At 41.9% G+C, this 25,710-nt stretch overlaps 1 pseudogene; it reads right to left on the bottom strand.

Annotated features, from left to right (window-relative positions):
- Window positions 1–15,017: 15,017 nt before the first annotated feature.
- LOC144771889 (enhancer of rudimentary homolog pseudogene) lies at window positions 15,018–15,371 on the bottom strand (annotated as a pseudogene).
- Window positions 15,372–25,710: the final 10,339 nt, after the last annotated feature.

Below are 25,710 nucleotides of genomic sequence, written 5' to 3'. Positions count from 1 at the left end.
GTCAGACCAACCATGCACTCTTACTTTTACTGTGAGTAATTGAGTTTCGCAGAGGCAATATGGACCAATTTCCCAGCACCCAACTGTTTAACCAGTGTTTGCCTACATCCACTAAAGCTACTCAATAGGGTTCAGGGAGGAGGGCCGGATACTGGACGCTGGTGGGCTCTTGTTGTTGACCTGCGAAGCAACAAGTAGTGATGAACCAAGAGGTATATGTTGTCTTTGAATGCACTTTAGTTTCTTTTTTCCCTTCCTATAAATATCAGGCACCGTAAATAGAATCTAGTTACTTAACTTTCTGTTCTGTCTTTCTCCACAGGTTACAGCTGAAGATTAAAGCTGAAATGCTGTCAAGAAGGCGAGATGAACCGGAAGAAGAACTGAAGCCAAAGGGAAGCTGCGTCTATATCAGGTAAGCGACCCGGACACAGCCCTCTCCTAGGCAACAGACAGAAGGCTAAGCACCTTCCAGAAGACAGGTGTGGCATTAAATAGTAATACCACACCCAAGATGGCCGCCACGCCGACGTACACTTTGCGTGATGCGGCGTGCAGCGTTGCTCAGGTCTTTCTTTTGTTCTCGCCTGTGCAACAGTCACAAAGCTGACTTCAAGTCGGAGTCCTTTTACCTACTTGGTGCTATGATTTTGGCAAACACACTGGACATACAGTATTCTGAATTAGTCTTTTCAACATTTCAAAACTCAGATGTCTCCTTACTTTGCTCGTATATATTTTGCTATTTGAACACTCAGTAAGAAACACTTGTGTTTGACTATGAAACATAATGCGAATGTTCACATTTAAATAATCATAGTTTGAACAAACAATTACAGTTATATTAAAAACAATTCACATAAAACATGTCACCGGTTGTGCTGGTTGCACGGGATAGGGGTGGGATTTATAAAGGAATGACTGCAATTGGTAGAGGCATTAAGATAGAACAAGGAATCATGACAAACAGTTATACTGCAACCATTCCACAACCCACTGAGCCCTATTTGAGTGACAAGTGATTCATGTAACAATCAATACCATGAGACAGTACAGGGTTACATAGTGAAATCCCCACACATTCTTTGATTAACGAATAAAACACTCAAGAACACTAGAAGACAAAGGATACATTTTAAAGATTTATTTAAAATCAACATCCTAGTCTAGTGCCCACAGTATGAATAGTGACCCCAATAAAGACAAAAGTGCAGCAGCAACATGACCTAAAGAATAATTAAGAGGGCCAAGTCCAACATGATTTCTGGTAAAAATCTATAATAACACCACCATCATGGGAAACATCCTTTACAACGCAACTTTTACTCCGCACTACCATTACGACGCAACTATTATAACGCAAGTCATTACAACGACTTGCACTGGAGGGCGCTCTAGGATAGGGAATAGTTTAATTACTATCCAACACCTTCCCTACTATCCACGGGGACTGGAGTTGGAATAGTAAATTAAACTATTCCACTATCCAGCGCCCCCCAACGCAAGTCGTTGTAACGACTTGTGTTGTAAAAGTTGCGTCGTAATGGCATGCGGAGTGAAAGCATGCGTCGTAATGTCATACATCCACCATCATTCTGCTGCTTCAATGCACTAATCGCAGAAGAAATAAAATCTATATTTAGTTTGTGGGATGGTACACACCCACATACCTATTTGAACAATAGAACTCTTTGTTCAATGAAATATCATGATCTGCTATTCTTGTCTCATAAGCCAGCAAGCGTAGGTTAAGTACCTCCATCCCAGTAGCCTTTAACTGGGTCTGGAGATATGACTCTATAAAGCCTGTCACAGTGTTACCTGGCGTGAAGAGCCCCCTAAACCCTTGACTCTCGATAGTCAAGGTTTATAACCTACTCTTATAATCTTTAGAAACTCTTAGTAAAAACATTTACCAGAAAGTGGCCTGATTCCTTTTCAGTTATTTTCCTTCTACGAGATTGTTTTTTTAAATATCAACAATAAACAAGCTACATTGTTGTCAACCTTCTAGAAACCCTAAGAAATCAATAAAAAGCTCTTGTAAAATGAAGTAGTCAGCGTTTAGATTAAAAACTGCAAAACAGATTCAGGTAAGCTTGATCATCATGTTACAGAACTTAATATAAACTAAATGTGTGCCATATTAATCACACCTATTCTGCTTTTGACTAATCATATTCAATTTTAATTGATTGACTGGCACATGTAACTCAAGCAGGGAAAACCCAGAATTAAAAACACATAATATTCCTAACACATCTTTGTCCGCCCTTTCAATGAGGCATGTAAGGTACACTGGAATCCATGTGGTCACCGTCACAGGAGTGGGGTCTGTCACAGATGGCCTCATCTCCCTTTGAGTGGGATAAACCCTCTATCAAAGACTGGCTGGAACAACATGCGAAAAGCTTGGCAGTACTGAGGGGACCATGTTCACACAATGTGCAAATGGGCCAGCACTTTTAAATGTAGGTCAAACTGCTCTGTCAATAGTGAGCGCCTCCTGAGACTGCACCAAGTCATCACCCACGTTTGTCTGGGCCATCAAGCTCTCCAGTCAAAGGTCAAGGTGACCTTTACACTATCCTAACAGATGCTGCATACTCTCCCATGCAGTGCCACTCGCCTACAGTGTACATCTGCGTAGTGATGGTGCTCTTTAAACTGTCACATCTTGATTGCTTACCAGTTTCTTGATTAGTCTTAGAACCATCCAGTCCATACAAGAGTGAAACATTCTCGATTTGTCTTGAGGAATGATAGTGTCTCTCTGCCAGTGGTCTGATAGACCTTCTAGAGGAAGTAATGGAGAGAGGGACTGGTCCCAGGATGTAATGCAGAGTAAGTCACTGTTTGCAGGTTGCAAAAACCACAAGCATGGGTCAAAATATGGCCTTGTGGACCCAAAAGGAATATGGCCCTGGATTCTATTACCATCCAATGCTAAGATCTTGTGCCTAGAGGAATGTAATCCATGCTCCACTTTTAATACATCTCTGTCTAATGTCATGTCATGTCATGTCGTGTCGTGTCGTGTCGTGTTGTGTTGTGGTATGGTATGGTATGGTATGCTATGTTATATGTTACGATATGGTATGGTATGTTATGGTATGTTGTTGTTGAATTTGGCCCTGTCTGCACGGTCATCCCCAGACTTGTTGCCTTCACCCTCTTGTTTTCTGAAATTGTTATGTGGGCTTCTAGGAATCTGTACACTGTACGACTGCTAACCAGTGCTAAAGTGCTTATGCTGTCTCCTTAAAACATGGCGGAATTGGCTTACACCCAGTCAGCTCACTTATTTTATTTGTAAGCCCCTAGTAAAGTGGTCCTACATGTGAACAGGGCCTGTAGATTAAATGCAACTATTGGCCTGCAGCACTCGTTGTCCCACCCACTTAAGTAGCACTTTAAACATGTCTCAGGTCTGCTAATACAGAGCTTGTGTGTGCAGTTTAAACTGCCTTTTCGACCTGGAAAAATAAACCTTTTGAGAGGGCTAAACCTTCATTTTTGATACATATACGTCACCCCTAGGCTAGGCCCTAAACTGCAAGAGGGCAGGGTGCAGTGTATTTAAAAAGTTGGACATGCACTTTTATGTTTTACATGTCCTAGTAGTGAATATACCCTTATTACATTTTTTCACTACTGCAAGGCCTACCTCTCCCATAGGATACCATTGGAGTTACATTATTACATTTAATCAGCTGGTGTCTAAGGAATTATAATCAAAAAACCCTTTAATAGTAATGTAAAATTCTGAAAATGCCACTTATAGAAAGTTTTTTTTTCTTTAAACTTTTCCACATTCTATCTGGCCAACATTATTGGACGTGACCCCTATTTGACTAACTTATAGAAAGTTGCCATTTTCTTGTGACGTCCTCTACTTGAAAATGGGCACCCGGTATAAATATTGAACCCTTAGACCCAACTCTTCAGTACACTTCTGGACCTGTGGTCTTTGCCAGGAAGAAAGACTGCTCTACTGCTGAAAGGACTGCCTTCGGCTGAACTGCTGCTCTGAACGACTGCTTCCCTGTTGTGTTCACCTGCTGCCCACTTGCCTGGGTGAGAATGACCTCTTGCTCAGAAGCCTCAGGGACATTAGAGGATTCCAACAACCATGACCCAGCACCTGGACTCTGCCATCTGGGAGTCCTGCCTTTCCAAGTGGTGCCATATCAGTCCTGGACCCTTGAGCGTGAAGGTGAAGGAGCTCTGCTAGTCCATGTGTGGATCCAGCAGAACCGACATATTTCTTCCGCAGCGCAACTCCCATAGAACTGGCCCACCGTCTTCGCTGTTCGACGTATCGCCCTCAGGACCAAAATATTACCTTCTGCACGGTCTTCCCTGATGCAGGGACTTTGCATCGCCCATCGCAGCCCATCAGCGCCGACACATCTCCATGCAAGGACATCACCTCATCCAGCACAGCCTCTCTGAACTGCCACTGATTGAAGCATCTGCTCGCAAGGACATCTCCTCGCACTTCGCCGCTCCTCAGTACCATCGCTCCATCAGTACCATCTCTGAGCAATGCATCTCCTTGCCCGGATCTCACATTACTTCTGCTGCTTGACACATCCTCGGAAAGGAACTCAGCAAGCTTAAAAGGGTACCTGAAGCTGGCACTCACTTCATCGCACAGATAACCACAGTTGGCGCTTTGTGCTTCTTGGCACTATTTTCACTGAAATCTTTATATCTCCAGTTCTATTGATCAGATCTGTGTCATTTCTGTCTTGATTTATGTATTCAAATATACTCTATTTTTCTAAATTGGTGTGGGATTTTTCTTGTGTTGTGTTTTCACTTTAATACCATTTGAAGTGTTGCATAAATACTTTACACATTACCTCTAAGTTAAGCCTGACTGCTCTGTGCCAAGTAACCAGAGGGTTGAGCACAGGTTAATTTGGGGTTTGCTTGTGACTTCACACTGACATGGTTTGTGGTTCCCACTTCAGAAGGGTTTCACCCTCCTCAACCAGTAACCACATTTCTTACAGTTATGTTATGTTAGGATCAAGACCACTGGAATGATCCAGTAAGGACCAAATTATGCAGTTGTTTTGACTAAATTATGCAGCAAAAAAGGACAAAGTACGCAACATTATGGATTTCACTCTGTCCTTTTTTGGGGCTTTTTAACATGCTGCCACAGAAGGGATTGCAAAGCTACAGAAAATGCATCAAAGGTTTCTTAAGACAGTTAAAAGTAAACATTTAGGAGATCCTACTCAACATGTTATTCTTTGATGATTGTCTTGAATGATAACACAGCATGCCTTTTTCCCAAAAACTCCAAGAATAACATAGTTTGTAAAAACATAACATTTCTCTTAGCAGAAAACCGGTCTATATATAAACACACATTTTGAAATAAAAGACGTGCCTATTTTATTCGGTCCATTTAATTTGTGAATTGAAATTCAACACAATTTCAGGTTTAAGATGTATTCACTTCATAGGCAACTGGAAATAGCTCTTTCTGTTGATCCCCACAAGAATCAAACCTTAAATATTTGGAATTTTCTACACTCAGCACACACTATTAAATAACTGATGCTTTGAAAATAATGTCCAAAGTGTAGCATCCATTTGTGTGAATTAGGGAACAAATCATTTTCATGACAAGGGAGAAGTCAATGTTTACATCCTTTTTTAGTTTATATTAGATATGAAAGGATTTCTTTCATACTGCAGACAAAAATCCTTCCCTCTGTTCATCGAGTGGAATATTAATACTATCTGGGTATCAGGTCAGTAATGGTTTAGTAGTGAATAAAGCAATCAACAGCTGAATGTGAGAACCAACTTTTAAAAAGTGTTTAACATTCCATTGTACCAAATGTGCCTTTTTGTTTATTAACAGGTGATAGGTTTGAAGCTAGAAAGATTTTTTTTTCTGAATCTGAAAATTATGCAATTAGGTGCAAGCGAGGCACATCCATAAATATGCAGAAAATTACTCACAAAATTGCATAATTATAGAGGCCATGGTTTTGACTCTTATGAAGTGATATTTACACCTTCCTGAGGGTTTGCTAGTACTATGAAGCTGAGCACATTATACAACTTGAGGACCATTCTCACCTGTCTATCCAAAATTACCCATTTCAAAGGTGGAGGTTTTCAAGAGTGTATATGACATACCATGGTCAAATGGTGGCAAGTAGCTCTAAAGTCAGGCGGAAAACACATACAAAGTTGTAAAAGCACATTCACCTTGTCTACCTTCTAAAACAGAGGGACCACAGCTAAAATTGGATGTCTATCCATAAAGTTCTATGAGGTATATACAGGATAAGTTAATCAATAAGAAAACATGAGATACATATGTATCTTGACTGTTGAACAATAAACGTTATTTAAAAACTATTTGTATCCTTGAAGCAAATGGAAATCAGTAAAATCTGGAGAAATATGATCTTACCTTTCTAGAAGGATCAATGAAAGTGGTGCCATATGTCATAGCTTTTTGAGCCCAAGTAATAGGTATTCGCATACTACACGTAGAAGATACCAGTACCACAACACACTGAGCCTTATGAGTTACCATGAAAAAATGATTTACTTTGTCAAAAACAACTGAGAAATACAAGAAAATAAGGGTGCTCCCACTGCATCATCCACTTCCATACTTTCACATCCATCCTCCAAACAGTTTGGAGAGAAGTGATCACAGAGTCTGCGCTGTGATCCAGTCTAAAACCTACCTGGAATTCACTTAACAGTTCATGTATCACAAATATGTTAACTTGACTAATCCCCACCTATTCTGACTGCTGTGTGAATATCATAAGTTTTAAACTGTGCGAAAGAAGCATGGCCGGATGCTAATAGACTAAGTGGCAACTCTCAGAGCACTGGACTGAGCACCACTGTTAGAAATTGGGTTGTTGGTTGACTGAAGTGTGAGCCCTGGGCAATCAGCAACCATAATCCTAGTCAAGATAAGGCACCTCAAATTAACCTGTGCTCAGCTCCCTGGTAGCTTGGCACAGAGCAGTCAGGCTTCACTTAGAGGCAATGTGGAATGTATTTGTGCAACACTTCTAACAGTAAAATAATAAAACATCACAAAAAAAGATATCACACCAGTTTAGAAACATAGAGCAGAATTTAATAAATAAAACAAAATGAAAATGACAAAAATCCAATCAGTATAACCAGAGTTATGAATCTAAAAAAAAAAGAAACTATGAAATACAGCGGCTATCTGGTCACATTGAACAAGGTCAAAGTCAAAAGTTCAGACTGACCACGACAGAGAATTGATCCTATACAGTCCCATATTAGTCCAGCTGAAGTTTTCCCTTCTCATTTTTTGTGTCAAGAGTCCCGCTCACATTGGAGAGGGTGGAAGTAAGCAAGGAGAGCATCACAGGCAGTGGTCAGCATGTCACACAGAGCAAGCCAGGCTTTGCAGACAGGCTGGAGCTTTGCGTTGGCAATCAATTTGTGCAGCGTGAAGAGATGGGATGGTGGCAGCTCGAACTGAATTTCAGTTTGAACAGCGCGGCTCCGACGTGAACGGGCCTGTTCGTGGTTACCCTACTTTTTAAACACATTGCTCCATGTCCTTTGGACTGTCCAGGGCCTACACTAGGGGAGAATTATCTGTATTAAAAACGAAGGTTTGGGCCTGGCAAAAGGTTTACTTTGCCGGTTCGAAATGGCAGTTTAAAACTGCACACACAGACTCTCTGCAATGGCAGGCCTGAGACAAGTTTAAAGTGCTACTTAAGTTGGTTTCACAGCCAGTGCTGCAGGCCACTAGTAGTATTTAAGGTACAGGCCCCGGGGAGAGGTAGTGCCTCTCGAGTAGGGACTTATAAGTGAATTTAATGTGCCAATTGAGTATTACTAAGTTTTAGGAAAAGGCACCTAAATCGCCCAGGGTTACGGATGGGTGTGCGTTCCTTCCCAATTGTATTTGTCATAGCTTTAACCTGCAACTGAATGAAGACTAAAAGTCCACCAGTGTGAATGTTTTTGTTGTAAATAACCCTTTCTGAAGTGTCACCCCCAAATGTTTTGCCTTACTCCTCCCCTCTTTGCTGAAATCGTTTTTATTGGTCTTAGAACTCCTGCCACTTTACTTCTGCTAACCAGAGCTAAAGTGCATGTACTCTCTCCATAACACAGGGTAACATTGACTCACCTTTATGTTATGATGCATTACCTCCTGCCTTTCCTGTTACCACTCCTAAAGTCATCCACTGTCTTCTCCATCTTTTTCTGTGTCATTATGGCCTCCAAATATTTTCCCATCCATTTGTCCATCCATCCATCAATCTATTTCTTTTCTTTTTGGCTGGCTGGCTCTCCTTAACCAGTGCTTAATTTGAGCTGGTTGTTTCCAGTGCTCAGCAATGGCACTTAATTGCTGGAAAATGCACTTATGACAGCTGCCACATGGTGGCCCTGTTTTTTCAATTTAAAGATAAGCAGAAAAACAGTTGTTAGTCAATTCAGTATACATTAAAAACAACTAATACCTGCCACCCAAGCTATTGATAAAGCGTTGGTTGCCTCGAACGGTCTGAATTGTCACACTTTCAGCAGTGAGATGGTTAGTAGTTGTTTTAGTACAGTGACAATGTGTGGTGCAAACTGCAATGGCCTCCTGACTAGGGCCCCGGCATTTATGTGTTTTATAAATTAAGCACTGTCCTTAACCCCTTGCTAAGTATGTATCTAAGAAAACGGTGTGTGAGATTTTTCTTCCTAACATTTATGTCTTCCGTTTTATCTTTTTTATCTTCTCTGATAGTCAGCAATTATGCAATTTAGTCCAGTGATGGAAAGTGAAGAATGACGAATGCTCACTGGGAAGGAAAATCTCTACAGGACCGTTTTAATAGGGGCAGGGCAAAAAAGTATACATATTGAAGAAGCAAAGAAAAGGACTGAGATGGATAAAGAGGGAAAAAAGTGAGAGGGAAAGATAGAGAGCGGGATAGAGAAAGAGATGGTGCAAAAGAGGGTGAAATGACGAGAGAAAGAGAGAGGGCACGAATGGAAGGGGAGAACGTCTGTGTTTAAGCAATAAGATAGGGGGAGATGTGACATAAGGGGCAGAGGAGAACAGGACGTGAAAGACTGAAAGCCAGAGACAAAAGGGAATGAGTAAAGAGAGATGTTGCGATAGGGAGAAATAAGCGGGATAGGGGTAGATAAGTAGAGAGGGAGAGACTGAAAAGTAAGAGAAAGAGAGGAAAGGGGTAACAAGTAAAGAGGAATCCATGGAGTTGGAAGAGGGATAAAAGGAGAGAATATTATTTGCACACTACAGGAATGAGAGTCCATCACAATTTAGAAACTTGGATATGTGGACAGCAGGAGAGAGGCGGGGCAGTGACCCCATAGGTGCCCGACATTTCAAGGGCTACTCTGTGTCTTCTCTAAGCACCTCTTCTACCCGAAGCAGAACCCCCTCTTCTCCACCTCGACATCCTCTTCTAATCACAGTGATACCCTCCTCCCGTCTACCCATCTCACCACCCTCTAACCAGACTCTCCAGTTCCCAATCTGTCAGGCCCAGCAGGCATCTGTTGGCAGTTAGCACAAATGCTGCATATATGTAAAAAGTAGGGACGGGCCCATTTCTTGAAACCTGGTTCAAATCTTCTGACGTCTGCCTCGAATTTGCTTGAATTATGTGAATCGTCCGAGTCCATCTCAAACGCATGCCTCCATTAAAACCATTTATACAGAGCAAGACACAGAATGCTACATCTACTGATAAAATAACTCCAGGCAGACAGGACGATAAACAGTGGGTACACTTCACATTAACAGAAAATGGAAGAATTAAACAACACAAAACCATCGGAACCAAAGAAAAACAAATAGCACCATCATTCCTGCGACTCAACAATTCCAAAAGTTCATGTTTAATACGGAATAGTTATTTTTGAAATGAGGCGGTTGTGGTTCGAATGGGTTTCGTATCAGGCCCAAGTAGTCTTTGCTAGCTAGGGGCTTTTGAGAAGCCATATTGATAGGACAGCGAGAAAGAAAGAGAAGGTGGCGGGTGGAGGGTGATGGGTGGGTCTCCTTTTACCACAAATTATGACGTCTAGGTTTCCCCGTAGATGTTAACAGTGGCTCCTGAATTTGGGGACCTCACTGTAGCCACCTATGGAGGGAAGTGTGGGCCACAATGTCAAAGAACCATGATTTCAAAACTACCTATAAGATTTGATATCACTAAGAGGCAAACAATGGATAAAAAAAACTGAAGACTGAGGGCCATATTTACAGCAAAAAAAATCAGAGTACTGTGTTACTTCAAATTTGACAACACCAACCTCTGACATGTTTAAAACGCAGGGACGTGCCGCATTCACAAGAATATGACGCACCCCTGCATTTCCCCCAACCCTGGCGCCATGTTGCAAGGGTGCGTGCGTGAGCTGCCGAGATGATTGTTTATGTGGAGGAAGGGAACGTCCTGCAAATAAAAAACCATTAAAGATGGTTTTCTGTTTCTATATGTGCTGCAGAATGCAGCACACATACAAAAGAACAAAATATGAGGAGAAATTAATACTTGGTATTCGTTTTTAAGGCAGCAGCAGCCTTGTAAAACTGAGGCAGCATCAAAAAGCAAGGTGTGTTGCGGTGGAACGCCCACTGCTACACCCATTGCACGCCCCTTTGCCACAGAGGACTGTGGCGGAAAGGGCATATTTACAAGGTGGTGGCTTAGTTCCACCTTGTAGATATGTGAAATGGCGCTCCCCAAACACAGTGTCAGAAAAAGTGATGCTCTGATTGCGAAAGGGACCTGTAAATATGCCCCTGAATGTCACAGTTTAAGACACGGAATCTGGAGGTAAAAAGAAAAAAATATAATTGTCTTATTTAGGTTTGAATACATATAAGACTATGAACTCCAAAACTAGTCCTGTTCGCCACAGCTATGTGTCATACAATGAAACCACTGATTCATTGGTTTAAGTGGTTTTTTTTCCATTGAATGTCTTAAAGTTTTTTATCTTAAGTTAATATTACTGCCATCCTCGCATATAACTCCACTTAAACCATTGTTTTTTTCTGTTAATGTATATGTTTTTTCTTAACGTAAAGTAATATTTTATTACAACACACCTGGGGAGATATTACAGATGAATGCGCCAGCGCTAATTGTTGCTTGAGTATGCGCCTGACAGCATTACAGAGGATCGGTCTGAAACGCGCTGTGATGTTGGCGCAGACTTTGAAATCTGTGTTTATGTGCATTTGCGTCTGTGCGCATATTGTATTAACGCACAGATGCAAACGCACATAAACACAGACATACTCGGGTGCATAGCGACAATTAGCGCTGGTGCAGTCATCTGTTATACGGGCCCTAGAGCCAACTATTCGTCCCGCACGTCCAAAGGGTAAACAACCTTTACAACGCGGTCAAAACACCGCAGTACCATCACAACGCAGATTTTACAACGCAAGTAGCTACCACGATTTGCACTGGAGGGCGCTCTAGACTAAGGAATAGTAGATATACTATTCCAACACCTTCCCTACTGTACGGAGGCTGGAGTTGGAATAGTAAATCATACTATTCCTAAGTCCAGCACCCTACAGTGCAAGTTGTGGTAACGACTTGCGTTGTAAAAGCTGCGTTGTGATGTACCGCGATCATTTTGATCGCGTGGTAACATCAAACATCCCGTCCAAAGATCTAATCCCCCACGGGTAGCAGAGCCCTTGTTAGCTGGCAATCAGCCATGGGCCCTAATCCCAGATTTTTTCAGTTTTTTTATCAATGGAGATTTGAGAAACCACATTGAGAGATGCGCTGGGTCCCATAGTACTCTCGCAGTAGCTGTCAAATCTCCAGTGAGAGTTCCCTGGGAACATAGGTCCATGTCTTTTTTCCTGTTCCCGAGCTTTCAGGAGATACTTTACCCCAACTGTTGTGCAATATTTCACTGGACTCCACCATTCCAAGATCACAAATTAATTTTTGGTATTGTGACGCATGTTTCATCCCCCTCCTCCAATAATCCCTGGATACTTGTCTTCACTTTCGTTCCCATTGGAATTCCACATACCCGTGCCAGGCAAGTTAATACCTTTTCCAAACGCTGCCAAATAGTGTGTATGTATGTTCCCACTTATCCACAGTTCCTGAGACAGCAGTCCAAGTCTATCCATCCAATCTTTCTCAGTAGCACCCGTCTGGTGTAGTTTTTTCAGATAACATTTAATTGAACTAGTCTAAAGCTAGCCTTATCTTGGCTTTATTAGGCCCCTGCACCGCCTCTGACTACTTCTCAGTCAAATACCCCAAGTCCGTTTCCAATTTTTTGAAGTCCCTCAAGGCTATCTGTTGCCTTGTTAATTATTTATTTGTAAATAAGGGGTATTGTCTTCTTTGACAAATGCTCCATCAATACTCTGTTCTTTAGGGGATCGCTTCCTCAATGTGAGTTTCCTTATGTATGTAGGAAGCCAGTGCAAGCTGAAATTGCAAGTATCTGAACACCCCTTCTTCCACCATCCGATACTACCCTGTGAGAGTTTAAAGGGTGTGAGCTATGTCTGGCTACAAACGTTCCTTAGCTTACTAAATAAAATGACATCCAATTTTTAGAACCCTCATAATCTCCCAAACTCTTTCAGCTGGTCACTAATCCACAAGGGGGATTCCCTGAACAATGTGTTTCCCCGGCTAATGTACCCAAGTACTGCCTGCCACATTTTTACCACTTCCGGCACATACACTGGGATGTTTCACCTGCAATTATTCCCATATAAGGCTGTAATTCATTCTTTTTTTTTACTTATTAGGTAACTTTCCATCCATCCCGCAAAACCCCAGTCATTTACCACAACCAGCTGTGATGTCCAGTACTTCCCCCTCACATCCAGTAGGGCAATGCCCAATTATATACCCCACGGGTCAGGTGAATAAGGGCAATCATGGGCAGCCCACCATTTCATAGTTATAATCACACTTCTGCTTCTACTTTATTAAAATAGGCCTCTGGGATTCAATACAGTGTCTGTAAATATGGGAAGTGTTGCCATTTTTAAACAGGCCTGCTTGACCCATTAGCAAGAGTGGAAAAGACATTCATTGTCAAATATTTTACTTAAATTTGTTAAGCACAGTATATAGGTTCAGCTAAAAAAGTTGTCACTATCCTTTGTCACATATATGCCCAAGTATTTTAAGCTACTGCTATTCAGCACTAGGCTCCATCTAAGTGACACCTACCTGGTCAAGGTTGTCAGTGGGTACAGAACCAGTTTCCCTCAATTTGTACTGAATCCAGAATATTTACCAAAAATATATGATTTTGCAACAGTCTATGGTAGCTTCCCAGTGTACAACACAAAGAAGGATGTCATCAGCATATAGTGAGATCCTTTCATCCCACCTGGAGTTCCATCTCAGGCCCCTTAAAATCAAATCTTTCTGGACCCAACACAGCAGAGGCTCCAGCATAAGGCCAAAGCACACTGGAGGGGCTACCATGTCGGGTGCCCCTCTGCAGGGGAAATGTGTCTATAAAAGTGTCATTGACTCTTGCACAGATCAAGAGATTGTTATATAGCAGCCTGACCCACACCAAATAATTTGGCCCAATGTTCATACGTTTAATCACGTTACCATATATGTCCACTCAAGGGAGCCAACAGAGTTGGAGCCTCAAGGGACAGCACCACAGGCAGCACCCCACTCCTTGTGCTCCCACCATACAGCCAAACAGGCATCTAAAATTTTACCTAGTGTTTCTACCCGACATGCAGCTGGATTGGTCCAAACTGCTGATCACATTTTCCAACTGGGTGGCCTGAATTTCTGCAAGTATTTTGATCTCTACATTTAAGAGTGAGATGGATCTGTCTGAGGAACATCTATCCCCGGGTTTACCTTGTTTATGAACTACAAGCATTGTTGCCTACCTTAAACTGGGTGAGAACCCATCACCATCACTGGCCCCTAAATATTGTTAGTAAACAGGTCACTAGCCTGCTACCCAGGCATTTACAGAATTCCATCAGTAGTACATTAGGGCCAAGGACACTACCCGCCTGCAATGCTTTTATCACTCCTCTGATCTCATCCTCCATAACATCTGCTTTGACATTATCCCTGTCAACATCCATGATGCACAGCAGGTTTATATCCAGCACGAAATCCTGTAGTTCTCCCATCCTGAGTCTACCGTGTGCGGCATAGAGGGTCTGGAAGCATATGGCAAGTAACTTAGCAATATTCCTACTTTCTGCAACTTTTTCACCCATCTACATGTCTTAATGCACCTATCACTCGCATTCATCTCGTTTTCCCAGCTATGCCATAGATTGTCTGCTTTATTGTGGATTTCATATCGTTGTTTTGGCATGGTCAATTATTGACTCCATGCTTCATTCTCAACTGGGACCCAAAATAACTGTTGTTGAAATTTACTGGTGGTGCACCCACTATCGCTGGTCTGAATCGAATGTGTATCAAGCTTTTTGAGAGCCTTTTCAATATTATTATCTTCTTTCCATATAAGACTATTGATAGAGGCGTCCAGCGAGATTGCCAGCCCTGGTAGCATTATCTTGTATGCCTGAAATAGCACAGTCTCTGAGTCCATAGTCCCTGCATTATCATCAAAACAAAATCTCTGAGGATTGACAAAACTCTTCCAGCCTCTCTTTTCCCTCAAGGAGCCAGGTATCTAATCTCCACCACCTTCTAACTGAAAAACCACGTATATCTATATCAGCAATTTTTGCCAATGGTCGTAGGTGCTCCATGCCATGTATTTTACATTAGCATATCTATGTAGATATGATTCTTGTGAGATGAAATCTTTTCCGGAGCAGGAGCCGTTGGCCCTGAATAGTAAGAAAACAATCTTGTAGTGGATTTCTGTTTTGTCGTGGGCGAGAACAAAATGGAAACTGTACTGCTATAATACAAAACTAGCTACTACACGCTGTACATACCGGCTCAACCTCCCACCCAAAGCCTCCCCCCTCCCATTGTACGCTAGTGGTGCTGTCCTCCAGGTCATTTGCCCGCCTGTTGGGCCTGTCTGCGCAGGGGCACGTAGATCTTCTCTTTGATCCAGTCTTTGTTGCATGGTTGGTACGTCTGGGTGTCCGCACGGTAAACAAGACAGCTGAGATCAGCCAAGTCGTCGATGAAGTCGAACAGTTGACTGATGTCGTAGGTTATGGATGGGCTGTTGGGGTTCATTCTCTTCAGATGCTCTTCACACATTTTGCAGACCCCTTCCATGCACTCATTGACCGATTCATAGTCTGCATATGCTCTTCCTTCTGGCCTCTTGGTGGGCTGAACAAGAAGAATTGTGTGAGACATGGTGCACAGCTCGCTATCGTTGGTATCAGACGCGCAGAAATCACTAACGGACATTTTTGTTTTGCAAAACGTCTACTAGACCCATTACATTCATAAATTCTCTGAGATATGAACTGTGTGCATTCCTATCACTATGCTGCCTAGCCACTTCTGGGCTCATTGCCAGATGGAAGCCTCCGCTCAGCTCAAGCATTTCATCCGGCAATTGCAACAGCAATGTGCTCAGTTTATCCATTACTATGGATTGAAGCCAATGTGGGAGTTAGATTTAGAAGACCAAAACTTATCTTGCAAGCCACTCCCACTCTACTACTGCATAGCAGCCCTGCAGATTGTTGAAGAACCAGAGGAAACTTGCCCAACCCCTCGCTGTGCACAGCCGAAGCTTTAAGTGGTGTTATAATTAGGTATGACATTCATATTTTATTTCATATTTTTTTAAAGACAATTTCACTGAAAAAAATCAAAGGTTAAAAAAACATTATAGTGAGGTGAAAATGTTACTTATACCATAACACTTCAACTAAAAAAAAAGCGAAATTCTCTATTTATAGCCAACTGAAGTAACCATAACTTTCACCTTAGCCATGCACTGCTTATATCCTCATATAGCACAACACTCATGACATATTCAATGGCAGAATTCATAACATCACTCAAGACATCTGAAATTACATAATTTAAGACAGCACTGTGCATGGCAGGGGACGAATGGCATGGCAGGGCTTACTTTACAGGGTTTATTTTACAAAGAAGAAGGCCACGTGGCCCCTGTCCTCGAGCTCTATATGGCCTTTGGGACAGCCACCCTCCATCAATGTCCCAGGATGCCTCCTCCATCAATGTCCCAGGATGCCGTCTCCATCAATGTCCCAGGATGCCTGATCCAGGGACACTTCACTTTGCTATGACTTGCCAGAAGCACCACTCCTTCCAAGTCATAGCAAACACTGCTTTGCTTCATGGAATAGATGTTAGCAGCTCCCTCTGTCCAAAAGTAATGCTGGCTCCTGCACGAGGCAGAGATCCGGCAGGGAACGTGGGAGCCTTTAGGCTCCCGCTGCAGTCCCCAACAGAGATGCCAGGATGTGAAGGTTGGGGACCCCGTGGCCGAAGTTGGCCCATGCAGGGGGGTGCACGGGCCCCCTCCCAATTTAAAATAAATTATGAAGGCCTGGCCCCAGAGGATGGGGTCCCTGGGCCGGCAATAGGCCAGGGGAGGGGGATGCCCGGCCCCATCCCTTTTTTAAAAACATAAAGGACTGACCCCAGGGCATGGGGCTCTCAGGGCTGAAATTGGTCTAAAAAAATAGCATGCTAACTATAACACCCCTAAAACCTATGGTTTTTTCAGTGAATTTCTAAGGTTTTTTAAATGCTAATTCCTAATTATAACATGTCTGAAACCTATGGTTTTTTCTGTGAATTTCTAAGTTTTTTTTTAATGCTAATTCCTAACTATAACAGGCCTCAAACCTATGGTTTTTTCAGTGAATTTTAAAGGTTTTTTAAATGCTAATTCCTAACTATAAAATGTCTGAAACCTATATTTTTTTCAGTGAATTTCAAAGATTTTGTAAATGACATAGCCCGGCTCCATGCGCTGCCAGGGGGCATATGCTACAAGTGGCAGACGGCGTTTGCCTGGAAAGGCACGCCTCTTCAAGGATCTCTTTCAGGGGCACTCCAGGCAGGATTAGTCCCTTCTGGGTGTCCCGTACAGTAAGCTTCGCCACTGGTTGTTTTGAGGGAGCTGAGTCGGCTGGCAGATTGCAGCTGCTGCAGCTACACCAATATCACTGTAGTCCTCCTCAGCTATTACCCGCCTTTTCGATCCTATCTTTGCCCATGAGCCGTAAATGGGCAAAACGCCTTGATAGCAGGAAAACAAGCACTTCTATCCCTCCTAAGCATACACCACGGAGAAAAGGAAAAGAGAAGCTTAATAAACCAGATTCTGTGAAGGATGAGCAAGTAAGACAGGGGGTAGCGTTTGATGCGCATGTTTTTTCTGAGACTGCTGACTGTACTATCTCACCTCCACAGACAGAGGGTTTAGTTGGTGAAAAGGGGATAGAAATCCCTAGCAGATATACTTTACAAAATAAAACTTTTAGTATTTTGGGGGCTCTTGTAAACGCTACTACAATTCCATCTGCCCCCATTTTTGCAAAAACTGTGACTAAAAATCCCGCCAGTAAAAAAAGAGGGAAATCTGTCCTTGAGTTCTCAAATTCCCTTTTCAATACCATCGGTACAATGAAAGGAGCCACCCCAAGTCAGGATAACCCAGTCCCTTAGATAAATATTTAAGGTACACGCTAAAATCCAACAGGCTCATCCAACTTTCCCGGAGACTGCGGAGTCGTATCAGTATAAGGTGGCTTTGGCGGAGGCCTCCGTGATGGGCATGGATCCTAACAATGCTAATACCTTAGCTGAAGGGGTGGTGCACTTGAATATTGTTACCTCTAATAAGTTTCAGGTCCTAGGAAACTGGGACCCAAGCTCCTACCTGGCTGGTCCCAGGAGACCAACCAACCTCAAACAACTGGAATTGGCAGATATGTTAGAGGCCTTATCTTTAGAGATCAGAAACAAGTTTACTATCTTGGAAAGGAATCACGCTAAAATTCAAGACTCCTGTGAGACTATAGAAGCCAAAATGTCAGCAATTATGGAGAGAATCTGTGTCATAGAAGCCTCAGTAGAGGTCCTCAATTAGGAAGTGGAGTCTAATCGAATAGAGATACAATCACTAAAAGGCTGTGAGAAAGCCATGCTGGACAAAATTGAGTCTCCAGAAAATAATGCTAGATGGAACAACATTAAGGTTCTCAACATTCCAGTAGGTCTGGAGGGGGATAACATCAAAAGTTTCTTCATAAATTTATAAAAGGAGTTTATTCCCAACATTGATCTCAAGGTTAGAGGCTGACATCCAGAGAATTCCTAAAGATCCCTACTCAAAAAATCTGAATAGGAAACCCCCCAGAAGAATTTTGGTTAATTTCAAAACATATACACTAAAAGAGCAAGTGCTGTCGGAGGCTTTAAAAGCAGGTAGCTTCACTAAAGGGGAGTGCTCATTTTGGGTCAGGTAAGATCTCTCAAGAATCACGCAGGACAAGCAGTGGGAGTTGTGGGAATTTATGCCAATTTTAAGATCTTTACGTGCAACCGTTCAACTGAAATTTCTGGCCCTACTTAAAGTCATGTGGAAGAATAAAATGCTTACCTTTAGAGATCCTAAGGAGGTAGGGAATTTCATTAACCAAAAAAAGGCTTAGAAGTGATTTTTGTTGTCTAATGTAACTGGCTGAATCCGCACGATGGAGTGAGCTCCAAGTGGTATTCCTCTCATCATACCCAGGTTAACTTTAGGGAGGGTTCCCTTGGGTGGAGGGGGTCACAGAAGAAGGACGTTAGTTTTGTATTTCACTGGCTGGGGAGCATATTATGGAAAAAAAGAAAAAAGTCCTCATTATTTGGCTATACTAAATGAAATGGTAAATAGAAGAGGGGTAGGCAATGATCAAGTAGATCAATTGCTGTCAAGACATTGGACCTCTTAAAGATAAATGCCTGTTTTTAACCCAATTAGAATCCTAATATGGAATGTGAATGGCCTTAGAGTAGGAAGCAGACGAAGGAGGATCATCCAATATTTGAGCCAATCCAACTATGATATTATAATTTTACCAGAAACGTACCAAACTATTGATGAATGGGAGGCCACTCGAGTTAAGCAGAAATAGATGGAAATCTCTCTTCATACAATCCAAAAATGTTGCACGAAAAGAGTAGCTCCTATTTTAAAAAAATCAGCAAAGGTGAACATAGGGGCTTTTAAGGTAAATGTTAAGGGGCGATGGATTATTGCTGATGTTAAGATTCAGAATGAATAGTTTGTTTTAGTGGGGTACTATGGACCTAACATAGACGATGAAGCTTCCTTAATCTCCATTTATAATCACTCACTACAATCTAATTTTCCTATCATTATGGGAGGTGACTTTAATATCCTCCTGAATCCCTCTCTTGATAGATCTAAAGGGGTGGAAGTAGTACCTACTAAAATGGGTTCTTTTATCAGAGTCTTGATGGAAGATTTAGGCCTCAAAGTTATTTGGAGAGCAAAAAAAAGACAATAAGTGGCACCCCAAGCTTTATATTTCACAATAAAAAACATGGACATTTCTCTAGAATTGATTTTTTCTTGGTATATGCTAGGATAACAAACAGCGTTAAAATGGTGGCACATATTCCAGAGCACCTATCACATCACTCTGCCGTGCTGATGGAATTACAAATAGAGAGAAGGTCTTTGATTGGAAGATGGACTTTCGATAGAGCTTTACTAACTGATGCATCAACAATAATACAGCTAAAGAGCGACAACCTGTCTGTTTAAAAAAAAAAAATGATTCCTCTGCCTCACTACATGTAATTTGGGATGCCTATAAGCATTTAAAAGAGGCAGAGTTACTAGTCTTGCTGCAAAAAGGCATAAGAAAACCAGAACTATGATAAAAAAAGCTAGAAGGAGACATCTTTAGAGCTCTGAGTGAAAAAGTTATTCAACAAGGCAATCAGTAGCAGAGGGAGGAAAATAATGAGGTTATAGCTAAAAGACAGATGCTAGCTGACTACCTAGACAGTATTACTAGAAGGAGATGGAAGGCTAGCAAATTTGCTAATTATGAATATGGAGAAGGATTCGGGAAGCTCCTTGCTTGGAAATCTCATGTCAACCAAACAAGGAATATAATTGAGGAGATTGCCAATGTTGAATCAGGGGGTCTTTTTGGAGAATACCAAAATAGAACAAGCATTTGAGGCCTTCTTCAAGACTTATATACAGAGGATCAGGTAGTCTCCAACACTCAAATTAAAGATTATGTTGACAGAATAACACTACCCTCACTTGCTGATGGCCAAGCTTTACGGTTGAACCAAAACATTTCCCTAGAAAAACTTAAGGCTACAATAAAAAATCTAAAAAGAGGCAGTGCTGCGGGGATAGATAGCATTCCTAATGAGTTTTATATTTCTCTTGCCGATGAATTCTTCCCTGTCTTGGTAAAGTTATTTAACAGCATTTTCTCTGATGATCTCCCGATTCCAAAGTCCTGGGACAGAGCAGCTGTTAGCCTAATTTTTAAGCCAAATTAAGACCCTAAAAAATGTGCATCCTATAGGTCTATCTCCCTGCTGAATTGCTACTATAAAATCTTTGTGCACATTTTAGCAGGGAGGTTGAATCCAGTGATAGGTTCTCTGGTTCAACCTGAGCAGAAGGGTTTCATTAGGGGTAGTCAACTCCATGATTTAACTCATGAGTTGATTGGTGCAATTGATATCTCCCAGCTGAAAAACTACCCCTTGCCATCTTTGCGTTTGATGTGGCCAAAGCCTTTGATAGGGGGAGCTGGTCTTTTTTACACTACATGATTCACATATTTGGGTTAGAGGATAAATTTACCAGGGCCATTAGTAACATCTATAAGAAACCTACAGCGAGGATAGTGGTTAATGGGAACCTAACTACTTCAATTAAGTTAGAGCGAGACATAGTCACAGTTCTCGCCTCTCCCCTTTACTTTTTGACTTATACATTGAACCCCTAGCATGTAGTATTAGAGCTAGTCAAATCTTTGCACTGTTTGAATGGAATGGTTGGGTGAAAAAAGTAGCCCTCTATGCGGACGACTTGATGATTTTTACAAGGGAGAGTCCTAGCATCTTGCCTGGTCCAGAGCAACTTTTAATGGAAATTGGGAGAGTTTCTGGCCATTTAATTAATTGTCAAAAAACAGAAATTATGTCCTGGAATATACGATTGAATATCCCATTGGTCAAACACCAAATCAGATACTTAGGAGTACAAATAACACACAACATTACTAGGTTAGCCCAGGTAAACCTTGAATTAAAAAGGAAAGAGACAGGAACACTACTAAGATCCTGGGGTAGCCTCCCACTCTCCATTCTGGGCCGCTATAACCTAGTTAAAATGTAAATTTTGCCAAAAATTACTTTTATCTTTGATGTGATTCCCTTGGTGTTTGATCTCAAAACATTAAAAGCTCTGCAGGGTGACATATCCAGCTTTCTGTGGTCTAATAAGGGGGTTAGAATTGCCAGGAGGAAACTATGAAGTACAAAGTCAGACGGGGATAGCAAGCTCCGATTTTCAACTCTACTGTTGGCCCTACCAACCAAAGAATGTAAGATCCCTCTTGTGTGAATCCTCTTGTGTACCTCCCTATCTCCAAGCCATGTCTAAAAATGTCCTTTGGGTCCGTGGCGGCTTTCTTTTCAAGTTTGGCAATCCCAAATATTTTTAAAAAAAAGTTAAACTAAAGGTTTTGAGATCTGCCTGTGAACTTTCGTATCAGTTTAGAAAGACTCTTAAGATTCCGTACTATAGTGGCAGTACCCTTATTTGGAACTCTCTGGGCACGCCAGCATGTCTACAGGATAGTCTGTTGGCCCCACTATTGGAAGAAGGCATTGAGAAATGGGTCAACTATTGCAAAATAACTATTCTCTTGAGATTTCCTTAGTAGCATCACAAACCAAAGCCTGCCTAGATTCAAATGTTATCAATTGTCCAGCTGGGCCGTTAATCTGTGTAAGGATGGTGACGGAAATGAAGGTATATGATAACATTCTACTAGGTCCACTCCATCACCGTAAAGAAGTATCTAAATGGTACTGACTACTAGTAAAAGGGTGAACCCCTACCAATGCCTATGGAGGAGCCCTGGAGTAGAGACCTGCCCTCGACCAATATATCATCTTTATGGCAAGTACTGATACACACTTTATGGAGTGTTAAAGCTGCCACTCGGAGGAGAATCCATCTGTTTACACTTCACAGAGCATACTGGACGCCCAAGAGGCTCGCTAAACTGGGAGGTGAACATGTGAAGGTCTGACTGAAGTGCACCTCGGGTAATGCGGATGCTCTGCATATGTTTCGGCAGTGTCCTCGGATTCAGGGCTTCTGGTACAACGTTGGTAAGACCATCTCTGAGGAAAGAAAGTGAGGTAAGCCTGGTTTTGTTTATTTTTGGAGTTCTCCTAGAGGAGAGTATTAGTTGTAAGCTATCTAAACTTCAAGCCTCGCTGTTATTTATCTTAATTCTTTTGACAAGGAGAGAAATTTGTTTATAATGGGTACCGTCTCAGCCCCCAGTATTCCTGGTATTAGGTTGCCTCAGTAAAAAGAGTTTATAATTTAGATCATGCTTATCTTTCGAGAAAAAGAACTAGATTCTGGGGGTCTGGAAGGAGTGGGATAACAACAGCGATAATACAACACCTTAAAATGGACCAATGATTGTGAAATAAGCGAGATAATGGGAAGGAGGTGGAATCTGGGGAAGGTTGCAACGCTCCTCTTCTGCTCCCCAAGAGTCTTGCGTTTGGCTATTCTAGGGATCTTGTAGGTGGTAAAGTAACAGACTAGGCCGTGACCCTCTTGCCAGGAACCAGGAAAGAGCCTATCTGCTTAAAGACAATCTGCTTATTTATGAATGAGGATAAAAAAAAAAACCACTACAAAAAAATAGTATTCAAAATTTTCCAGGTATACACCATATCGGGGCCAGCAAACCTCCTTCATAACTTTCTAAAATTATTTGGTTAACTTATTTTGACAGTAAATAAATCTCATTAGTTTACCTATTTTTGATTCATTTTCACTGAATCATTTTATTTATTACACACAGGCATGGTGATGTAGTACCTCATCATTTAATTGTCGCCACAATGTAGTTCTAGCGATGCAGTGACATAATGACCCAGTGGGGTTGGTTTCTGGGAGTGCATTGTATTATGTAATCTCATACTCTGAATTATTTTCGCACCATCGCCATCTGTGATACAGCATGTGAACCTGAAAAATTGCCTGGATAATGGTAGTGTTCTTACTAGTGACTGCCACTTAAGCATGTACAAAGAAATTTAGGACTTGGATTATCTGTTTCATTATACCAAAGTGCCAAGGATTCAAGGACTTGACCTCTTCCTTAAATAATTACCAATGACTGTGCAAACAGCAAACATGTGACCAAACATACCAAAACCCAAATTACATAAAATCATTAGCTCTTGTTTGGTGAAATGCTGAGAAGTCAATATTTCTATTTCAGCCTTCTTAAGATCCTCTAGGGCCATATGAACAAACCATTTTTGAGGTAGCAAACAGCCTGATTCATAGAACAGGGCCCTTTACAATAGCAAAAAGGCTTTTTCTTATGTACAAACACGAAATGGCCCTTCGGTAACAAGTTACCGAGATGCAAATTGGGTCTGTGACCGATTTCCGATTCAGTATTGGGAAGGGGCGGGCTCAGGGCATCAATTCCCACATACTGATTCTGAATGGTATGTATTGATGTTTTGTGACTGGAACTGGGTTGCAAAACATTAATACTTAAATTTCTACAGGAGTGTGGTGGTAATATATTCTCAAACAGGAAAGGGTCACTAATGAACTCCTTCTCCTTTGACATTGCTAAAAAAAAAACTTTTTAAGAGTAGGCTGTGGTTACATGAAACATTTCAAATTTTTCTTTTAAACACATCCTGTTCTCCTAAAAGCGCGTTATTTAAAAGAAATCACAGACATGGTGGTCTACTGACCCCAGGAGGCTGCTATCCCTGTGATGACTGCGATTACTAGTGGTGTGCAAATTGCGAACGACTTCATTTATATTCATTTATATTCATGTGGTGGGCAGATTTGGGACTCACTACGATTTGGTAATTTGCCATACGACCTATTAATACAAAGGTCGAATTGCAAAATAGCACTCTTGTTGCACTAATACTGGCTGCATATTGCAACTGCTATTTTACGTCCAGAGTTTAGTACATCTGTCCCATGTCTTTAAATGAACAAATGACATTCGCACACATCTTCTTTCAATTTATGTACACCACTTTGATCAACATTTTTTTCTCTTCTAGAAACTCATGCACATTTATAGTTGAGCAACGTACAAAACTGGCTACTTTGACATGCAGTGCATGATGTAGTTTCTGTGATTGTGGGACACAAGAAAATCAGGAGGCTAAGACCTTGTCAAAAGCTTTTCTAAGACTTTGATGGTGATAGCTTTTGGAATTTTGACCTTCCTGTTTGACTTCCCTGTAGGAAATTGCCCTTTCTGTATGGTCCCCCACACTTTTTTCCACAATACTGAAGGGTATGACAGTGAAAGAGCACTGGAACCTTCTAACCAGGCCCCAATACCAGTACTCCCTCCCTAAATATGATTTAAGTGAACTGGCAACCCCAATTTGCAAGGACTTTAACCCTCTTATATGTTCCTGGTAAGTGGTACCAGTGGTACCCAGGATATGTAAGGTAAAGTGGTCACCAGAACCTGAAGCACTGATTGTGCCACCTTGAGTGACCCAAGTAAGAAGATTACAGCAATCCTGCCATTGCAGAGTACATGAGCAGTGCACACTGCTCAAACTCAACTTTTCCCTCACCATGAGTGGCAAGGTCACAACACTATTTTAATATATATCAGCTACCCTTAAGGTAGGCCTTCTGCGTCCTGGAGGCAGGGTCAATTATATTAAATCTGTGGACATATAAGTGCAAGCTTAAATGTCCCTATAGTAGCCCCCTTCCATTAGGGGTACCATAAGTGACCAGGGGACCATAGGATAACATGGGCTGACACCGGGACACCCGAGGCTGCCAGCTCTATTATGGTCCCACTGAAAAGTGTCATGTTTGGTTTCAAAAACTTGTCTCATCAAATCCGACTTTTTCTCAAAGTCAGATTTAATGTGACATCACACAGGTGGCTACCTTAGAGATTGCCCACTCGGTTGTCCCAGCCTTTCCCATTGCTGTGGCTGACAGCCTGCAGCTGCTACAGCCAAGACGGGAATCTGACATCCTGCCAGGAGGTGTGAACACTCAGAGGAGTCAGAAACGAAGGCCTGTCTGGAAGAAGGTTTCACATCCCTCCCTGACAGTATGACTAGTTAGTGCACATCAAGGTGGTGAGCTTCGAAATTTCCACCGACTCTGATATTTAACCAGGCTGCCTTGCAAAGGAAGAAACAGCTAGCCCCCAGGCACATTTGCTTCTGGGTAGGCAGGAAAATTAGGTAGTCAGGAACTGTACACCCCAGAAGGCTGTCTACACCCCAGGGTGGACTACCTGGTTTGTACAGCCAAGGAAAGCCATTTTTCAAAGTGGCAGAATAGAGACTTCTGGGTAGAAAAGGTGCCAAACTCTATAAGAAGTGGTCATATCAGGGGCAGCTTAGCCACTGCGCTAGTAGCCCATGGGCTACAGGCACCCACACC

This window comes from Lissotriton helveticus, chromosome 8 (assembly GCF_964261635.1).
Source record: "Lissotriton helveticus chromosome 8, aLisHel1.1, whole genome shotgun sequence".
NCBI lineage: Eukaryota > Metazoa > Chordata > Amphibia > Caudata > Salamandridae > Lissotriton > Lissotriton helveticus.
The sequence above is the reverse complement of the archived record's forward strand: the minus strand, read 5'-3'. Positions and strand labels throughout refer to the sequence as shown.